The sequence below is a fragment of the Coregonus lavaretus genome, assembly GCF_964263955.1.
Source record: "Coregonus lavaretus genome assembly, chromosome: 26".
Classification (NCBI taxonomy): domain Eukaryota; kingdom Metazoa; phylum Chordata; class Actinopteri; order Salmoniformes; family Salmonidae; genus Coregonus; species Coregonus lavaretus.
The window spans coordinates 4,628,448-4,636,659 of NC_140013.1; the positions used below are offsets into that span (position 1 = coordinate 4,628,448).

An 8,212-nucleotide genomic window follows, 5' to 3' on the forward strand; every position below is an offset into this window, starting at 1 on the left:
ATACACTGCCGATTTTGCAGGTTTTCCTACTTACAAAGCATGTAGAGGTCTGTAATTTTTATCATAGGTACACTTCAACTGTGAGAGGCGGAATCTAAAACAAAAATCAAGAAAATCACATTGTATGATTTTTAAGTAATTAATTTGCATTTTATTGCATGCCATAAGTATTTGATACATCAGAAAAGCAGAACTTAATATTTGGTACAGAAACCTTTGTTTGCAGTTACAGAGATTATACGTTTCCTGTAGGTCTTGACCAGGTTTGCACACACTGCAGCAGGGATTTTGGCCCACTCCTCCATACAGACCTTCTCCAGATCCTTCAGGTTTCGGGGCTGTCGCTGGGCAATACAGACTTTCAGCTCCCTCCAAAGATTTTCTATTGGGTTCAGGTCTGGAGACTGGCTAGGCTTCTCCAGGACCTTGAGATGCTTCTTACGGAGCCACTCCTTAGTTGCCCTGGCTGTGTGTTTCGGGTCGTTGTCATGCTGGAAGACCCAGCCACGACCCATCTTCAATGCTCTTACTGAGGGAAGGAGGTTGTTGGCCAAGATCTCGCGATACATGGCCCCATCCATCCTCCCCTCAATACGGTGCAGTCGTCCTGTCCCCTTTTCAGAAAAGCATCCCCAAAGAATGATGTTTCCACCTCCATGCTTCATGGTTGGGATGGTGTTCTTGGGGTTGTACTCATCCTTCTTCTTCCTCCAAACACGGTGAGTGGAGTTTAGACCAAAAAGCTCTATTTTTAGCTCATCAGACCACATGACCTTCTCCCATTCCTCCTCTGGATCATCCAGATGGTCATTGGCAAACTTCAGACGGGCCTGGACATGCGCTGGCTTGAGCAGGGGGACCTTGCGTGCGCTGCAGGATTTTAATCCATGACAGCGTAGTGTGTTACTAATGGTTTTCTTTGAGACTGTGGTCCCAGCTCTCTTCAGGTCATTGATCAGGTCCTGCCGTGTAGTTCTGGGCTGATCCCTCACCTTCCTCATGATCATTGATGCCCCACGAGGTGAGATCTTGCATGGAGCCCCAGACCGAGGGTGATTGACCGTCATCTTGAACTTCTTCCATTTTCTAATAATTGCGCCAACAGTTGTTGCCTTCTCACCAAGCTGCTTGCCTATTGTCCTGTAGCCCATCCCAGCCTTGTGCAGGTCTACAATTTTATCCCTGATGTCCTTACACAGCTCTCGGGTCTTGGCCATTGTGGAGAGGTTGGAGTCTGTTTGATTGAATGTGTGGACAGGTGTCTTTTATACAGGTAACGAGTTCAAACAGGTGCAGTTAATATAGGTAATGAGTGGAGAACAGGAGGGCTTCTTAAAGAAAAACTAACAGGTCTGTGAGAGCCATTATTCTTACTGGTTGGTAGGTGATCAAATACTTATGTCATGCAATAAAATGCAAATTAATTACTTAAAAATCATACAATGTGATTTTCTGGATTTTTGTTTTAGATTCCGTCTCTCACAGTTGAAGTGTACCTATGCTCTTACTGAGGGAAGGAGGTTGTTGGCCAAGATCTCGCGATACATGGCCCCATCCATCCTCCCCAGAATTACAGACCTCTACATGCTTTGTAAGTAGGAAAACCTGCAAAATCGGCAGTGTATCAAATACTTGTTCTCCCCACTGTAGAAACCTTTGGCTCTCTCACTCCCCTGAAGGCGTACGCATACATAGGTTCCGTTTGCTCCTAGCAAAACTCAGCTAGGCGACGTGAACGTCTGCGCTTGCATACTCCCTTAAAATACCTTTGCGTGAAAACTAGAAAAAAGCAGCAATATTACTGTTTGTCCCTCTTGAGACGCCATAGCAACAAGTACACTTTCTCAAAATAGTCAGAATTAATCTAAGATAAGTCAAGAAATCTGTAATTAGTTTTGACGTTTTTGCCGAGGAAGTCATGGTCGCGCAGATGTAACTAAGATGTTTGGTGCAGTATTTCTCAAGTGAAATGTGTATGAAAACTAGTCGTCTGTCGTTGAATGACAACAAACACTTCATTGAAGAATCTCTGCTTTTGACCAATCACCGACGAAGGGGCGTAAACTTTGGCTACCGAACTTCGACAAGCCTCAATAAAAAAAAAAATTTGCTCGAACAGACGGAAAAAACACTGCTGAACGCTGCCGAACACCAAAATGAACAAATGTCAAAAATGTTGTCTAATATATGCGTGAACTCTTTTGACTGGGAAGCATACGGTAAGCTTTACTGTAGAGGTGCTGGGTGCATTGAGTTGGATAGAGGGCAGACTGGCTAAAAAGCTTATTATAGTATGGGTAACGCCATTGAGGGATTTCTCCATTTTAAAATCGGTTAAAGTGGCAATATTCAGTTCAGTTTTGGTAAACAGCAGATTGCCCCTTGGAGTGATCATCATAGCAAAGATAGGTGTTCTCTCTTTTCTATATCTATGGCTGGGTGTCTGAGCTGAGCCCTGACTTATGTGTGGCCGAGTCCTCTCCATCTCCTCCCGAAAAGGACACAACAAAGGGTTGCCCTCGCTCCAGCGCGTTCATGAGCCACCCTGTGTTTGTGTGTGTGCTCTGAGCTGGAGACAGAAAGGCTTCCCTCTTTTATAAGGATAACAGACCCAGCACTGGAACTAGTCCCAGCAAAAATAATACATGCCATCTTTTTAAAAGTGTTTCCAACAGGCTTACAAATAATAATGGCAATCTTCAGGGACACCCCTGTGTTTGGACCTCAGTTAGAATAGCCTTGCATCATGCCAGACTTCGAGGCTCTTCTATGTGATCTCTGGAGAGACACAGCTTGTGAAGACGACTAGCTCAGAGTGAACTGGGCTGTCAATCTGTCAACTGGATCACAGACATATCGTATGAGGAGCCCAAACTGATCCTAGATCTGCTGCTAACTGTGTGTCCAGGGTATCTCACAAAGGCTAGTGGTAGCTCCCAAACTGATCCTAGATCCGCTGCCAACTCTGTGTCCAGGGAAAGACAGAGGAACTGATTCAGAGAGAAAACTCATCATGTGGATATAACCTCTATAGAAGCATGTACATTCAGTCTCTTGATATCTATTGATGTTAACTACACAGTATCAAAAGTAGACTATGGATCAGTTTTAGAGTTGATGTACAGTATATGATGTTGATTTGAAGTTCAACAAACTCAGAAAGGTCACGTGAACTGAACTAGAGGACTCCAACATAACCAACCCATGGGAGACATGGAGAACATTACAGTGGTCTGGATAGGGGTCAGAGGTCAAAGAGGCCCTGCTCTGATGGTTGGTCTCCCCGGGGTTGAGTAACCGATGCACAGCCCTGACATCCCCGCAGCTGGACAGCCTGCCACACAACAACACAGCCCACCGACGTCCACGATTTTGTTTTTTGTTCCCATTGTTGACATCACAGAGAGCTATTTTTCGAGAGGCATTTTATGTAACCGCAGACCACTGAGGCTGCATCTCAAATGGGACCCTATTCCCTATTTAGTGAACTCTGGTCAAAAGTAGTGCACTACATAGGGAATAGGTTTCCATTAGGAACACAGTCCATGGATCTTCTGGCCTAGCTGAGGTTTTCAGCTGCGTCTTTCCTAGTGTTTATGTGAAGTACGCTTTTGGAAAGTCTGGCATGCGTTCCTGACAAAGACGCCATGTCAAAACAGTTAAGCCCTGGAGTGGGCCCTGACTAACTCAATACTCATAACACTTAGAAGTACATGAAGTGGCGAAGTACTGTATTTTTCTTATGCAGAACAATGACAATATGTACACACACTGCTCTGTACATAAGTGTAATCATAGACAAGGGTTGTAAAATTCTGGTAACTTTCACAACCTGGGAAAGTTGCCGGAATTTTGCAACTCTTTCATAGCCTGTTCTGTACCTGGGAAGTAGCCGGTAATCTCCTGCGTACTCCTCATATTTGTAATGGACCACGTGTAGTTGGGAGTTGTAGTACTCGCAGGCCTGGAATAGAGGAGGAGAAAGAGGAAGAGGAAGAGGAGGGGAGAGATGTTCTGTTAATGCCTAGTGCAGGTGAATAACAGACAGTTGATTCTGTCTGTATATATGACTGTGTTTGTGTGTTTTATTTAATGTATTTATTTTACCTTCATTTTAACAGGGAGTACCATTGAGACCATGGTCTCTTTTGCAAGGAAGCCCTGCATCTTACAACTACACAAAAAATGACATATAGGAAACATACCAGAAAATAAAAATATAAAGAGAATGTAAAAAATATATATTTTTCGTGAAAAACAATCAATCACATTCCTCAGCAAAGAGGTCCTCAATCAACAAAAATAGAGATTTGTGTGTGTCTTGGCATGGGTAGTTGATGTTTGAAATCCCCTCTCTGTCACAATGTGGTTCTTATACAGCTCTACAGATGTCTATCAGACAGTAGTCTCTCTCACACACACACACACACACACAAATCTCTCTCCATTGAAATAAGTAGATCCAAGGTGCAGTAATGGTAATGTACAGGCAATGTACAGCTTTGTTTTACATGAGTAGCAGGCCTCATACAACCCAGTGTGATGCAAGCTAGGGCTGCAGAGTCTGCCTCCCTCTACAACATGATGCCTACGTCCCAAATTGCACCCTATTCCCTACATAGTGCACTACTTTTGACCAGGGCCCATAGGGAAAAGGGTGCCATTTGGGACACACCCTTAATGTTGTAGAGGACTCTGCAGCCCTAGCTTGCTTCACACAAGTTGTCTTAGAGCCCCACAAGCTTACAGATTTACAAGATTGAATCCATGATTAGAGTAATCAAACCATAAGAAGAATTGAATTAACATTCTGTCCCACGGGCTTGAGTTACAGACTTACTTTCTCTCCCTCTCTTCTCTGTGTCTCTCACAGAGAGAATACACGAGCTCAGTTGCGCACAAGCGCACTCTCTCTCACTTGTAAACACACACACACAGACCCTCACGCACGCATGCACTCTCACCCTCTCTTTCTCTTCTCTCAGCAGTATGTTTTCTCTGTTGTTTTGTGGATTCTCATCTTCTTTCTGTCTGAGTGGTGGTATCATTGTCTATCACTTAAACACAGCTCCACTGGCAATCATCACATTTATTATTAAAGACACTCTACACATATTTACTTCCACAAGGCAATAACACATGTCTGGGAGGACATCCTTAAATAGCCATTCTCTTTCATTCAGCTCTATCTCACTCTGTGTCTCTCTATGGACTCTCACACACACCCCATCTTCAGTAAGCTGTGACGGTGTTGTGTCTGGTGTGTTTTCGTATGCAGCGAGGCTTCTACAGTAGGATGTGAATGAGACATTGGGTGGCTAATTTGATAACTTCTTCCTAGCCAGAGAGTGCTGCAAGTCTTTCACTTCTGCCTCACCATCAAACATTACTTGTCACCATTAGAGCATGAAAACAGGCACACCTGCACACGCAGTCTGGTTGTGTCCCAAATGTGCACTGCTTTTGACTAGGGCCCATAGGGTACCACCCCAAATGATTGCACTATAAAGGGAATGGGGTGCCGTTTGGGTCACAGCCACAGTATAGGCTTATCAGATCCACCTCTTCAACTGACCATCCAATAGGGGAAATGAACTGGTCGTCATCATTTGCATTTCTAGGGTTCCTCAAAAATATCTGAAATGGTTCAAATGTTTTAAAAGGTTGCAGTCATGGCTGTGTAGCTATCATAACTAAGGAGACACTGTATCAAATCCAACACAACAGTCAACTGAGGGGAAATGTCTATATCACTCACAGACATAACTTTTCAACTACTTTAGATGGATAAAGTAATGTTCGTGAAACACAGCCTTGCTCTCACACATGCCCAGGGTGCATCCCAAATAACACCCTATTTCCTATATAGAGCACTACTTTTGACCAGAGCCCAATGGGAAATAGGGCGAGCACTATAAAGGGAATAGGGTGGCACTTGGGACGCAGGCCATGCACTAGGCTGCAACCTCACTGCCTCCCAGTCCCCACCACATCCCTTAGTGTCTTTGCAAGCCAGCCCAACTAAGCTGAGCCCCTGCAAAACAACCGGCTGCAGTGGATTCTCTCTCTCCCTCTCTCTCCCTCTCTCTCCCTCCCTCCCTCCCTCCCTCCCTCCCTCCCTCCCTCCCTCGCAGGCAGCCTCAGATGATTCAGCTCCATAGATGAGCTCATTGGAAGCAGCAGTCCAGTCAGCTCCAACAACACGGCTGGGTCCCCCCCGCTCCAGATGCTGTTGATTCCCACAGAGAGAAACATGATCCGGCAGCAAGCTGCACAACTGTACTTCTCTTTCCCTCTGGTTCAGAAGAGGAGCAGTAACTCCAAGGCATGGGTACGGAATACATGTTAGGAACTTTCTCATATGTATTCCGTACATAAGGACTGAAGTGGGTCAAGGCCCAGGAAGCTATGGAACTCTCTCTCTTCTTCTTCTTCTCTCTCTCTCTCTCTGAAGGCTTGCACTTTCACTCATATAGCTAGCCAGAGAAACTCTCCTTCACTCTCTCACACGCACACACACACTCGCTGGCACACAGAAACACACACAGCTCCTGGAGGAACAAAACACATCTGTGTTCCTTATGTCACTGCCTTATGAGCTCATGATGTTGATGTTGACCTCTGTGTTGAGAATATGTTTAATGTAAACAACAGCATATAGTCCAGACCCTTACCCGCACAACCACCACACCACGCCAAGCTGCCTGCCTGCCAGACTTAATGTGGAGTCAGCTAAGCATGGCGCACTCTCTCTTTCTCACACACACACAAAAACACACACTCACCTGTCTGACCAGCAGACACTCGGCCTGGAGCTCGGCCCCCTGGGGCACGGTGGACTGCAGTGTTCGTCTCTCCAGAGGCACTGTGGACACCTGGGGGACAGAGGGCGAGGAGAAATCAGATGGGGAGGAACCATCAGAGGGGGAGGGACAGTTTGATGTCAGGTAAAAGCGAATCTCTTGTGAAAGACTGTCTGGGTGGAGGGGGTGTGGACTTGACTTCTCAACCTCTTCCCCTAGAACCAAATTCAGTAGCTGGCCAGAGGCCAAAGTTCACGCGACATCTGGTTTTGGATTACTGAGATTAGGTAAAAGCTGACATATGCAGAGTGGGATAGGATATATGTGCAGGTCTGAATATGAAAATGCTTGAAGGGACATATGAAATCTAAGGATACAGTCTTTACCACCACGATGTGCAGTCAGATCACTGAGCCCTATTCCAGTGTGTCAGCACTTGATGAATAACATCTGACCAAGCGCTCCGGTGCCATCATAATTCATTCAGAAATATTGAGGTCAGAAATAGCAAATGGCTCAAATAAAGGGCTCAAATAAATCATCCATACCTAGAAGGAAAGATTGAAAGTTGGAGAAATACTGCTCTCACAAGCAATACTGCTTGTGTCCCAAATGGCTCCCTATGTAGTGCACTACTTTTGACCAGGGCCCATAGGACTCTAGTCAAAAGTAGTGCACTATATAGGGAATAGGGTGCCAATTGGGAAGTAGCCACTGAGAACAGCCAAGTTCCCGCCCTCTCTGATCAATGCTTGGTTCTGATTTACTGTGTCTGCAGTCAGCTGTTTAAAATCGTTCCAAAAGACGTTCCAAAACTTTATTAGGTTTTGGAAGTGAATTAGGTAGGTCTATTAGCAACTGAATTGGAGTTCTATTAGGTTGAGCTATGGAGACACAGCAAACAAAACAGGACTGTTAGGTTGCCGGGCCTGTGTGTGTGTGTGTGTGTGTGTCACAGTAGCAGAGTCATGCATTTAAACATCAACTCAGGGATCGAAGGCCAAGTCATTTCCCTAAAACCAATTAAAACCAGTTAACATGAAGTGGCAGTCTTAAGGAGTCACACTAGCGCGCTAATTAAGTCACTAATGAGCAAACAGCGGTCCTCTGTAGCTCAGCTGGTAGAGCACGGCGCTTGTAACGCCAAGGTAGTGGGTTCGATCCCCGGGACCACCCATACACAAAAATGTATGCACGCATGACTGTAAGTCGCTTTGGATAAAAGCGTCTGCTAAATGGCATATTATTATTATTTTACATTGGTGAAGCAGAAGCACTGGGGGGAATGAGGTGTTCAGAATGCAAAATGAGTGTGTGTGTGTCTTTCTGTCCTTCCGTCTTGTTGTAAAACATTGGTATGGCTGGCATGAGCCAGACACAGTCACACATACACATATGCACCCCCCCCC

At 45.2% G+C, this 8,212-nt stretch overlaps 1 protein-coding gene across 1 annotated transcript in view; it reads right to left on the reverse strand.

Annotated features, from left to right (window-relative positions):
* Window positions 1-6,869, reverse strand: part of LOC311101907 (dedicator of cytokinesis protein 10-like) — a 107,708-nt gene extending 100,839 nt beyond the window's left edge. The window contains exons 1-2 of the mRNA XM_084143148.1: window positions 6,786-6,869; window positions 3,882-3,964 (exon numbers count right to left, since the gene is read on the reverse strand). The gene's annotated coding sequence lies outside the window, so the exon portion shown is untranslated. The remainder of the gene's footprint in view (window positions 1-3,881; window positions 3,965-6,785) is intronic.
* Between the last annotated feature and the right edge of the window lie 1,343 nt (window positions 6,870-8,212).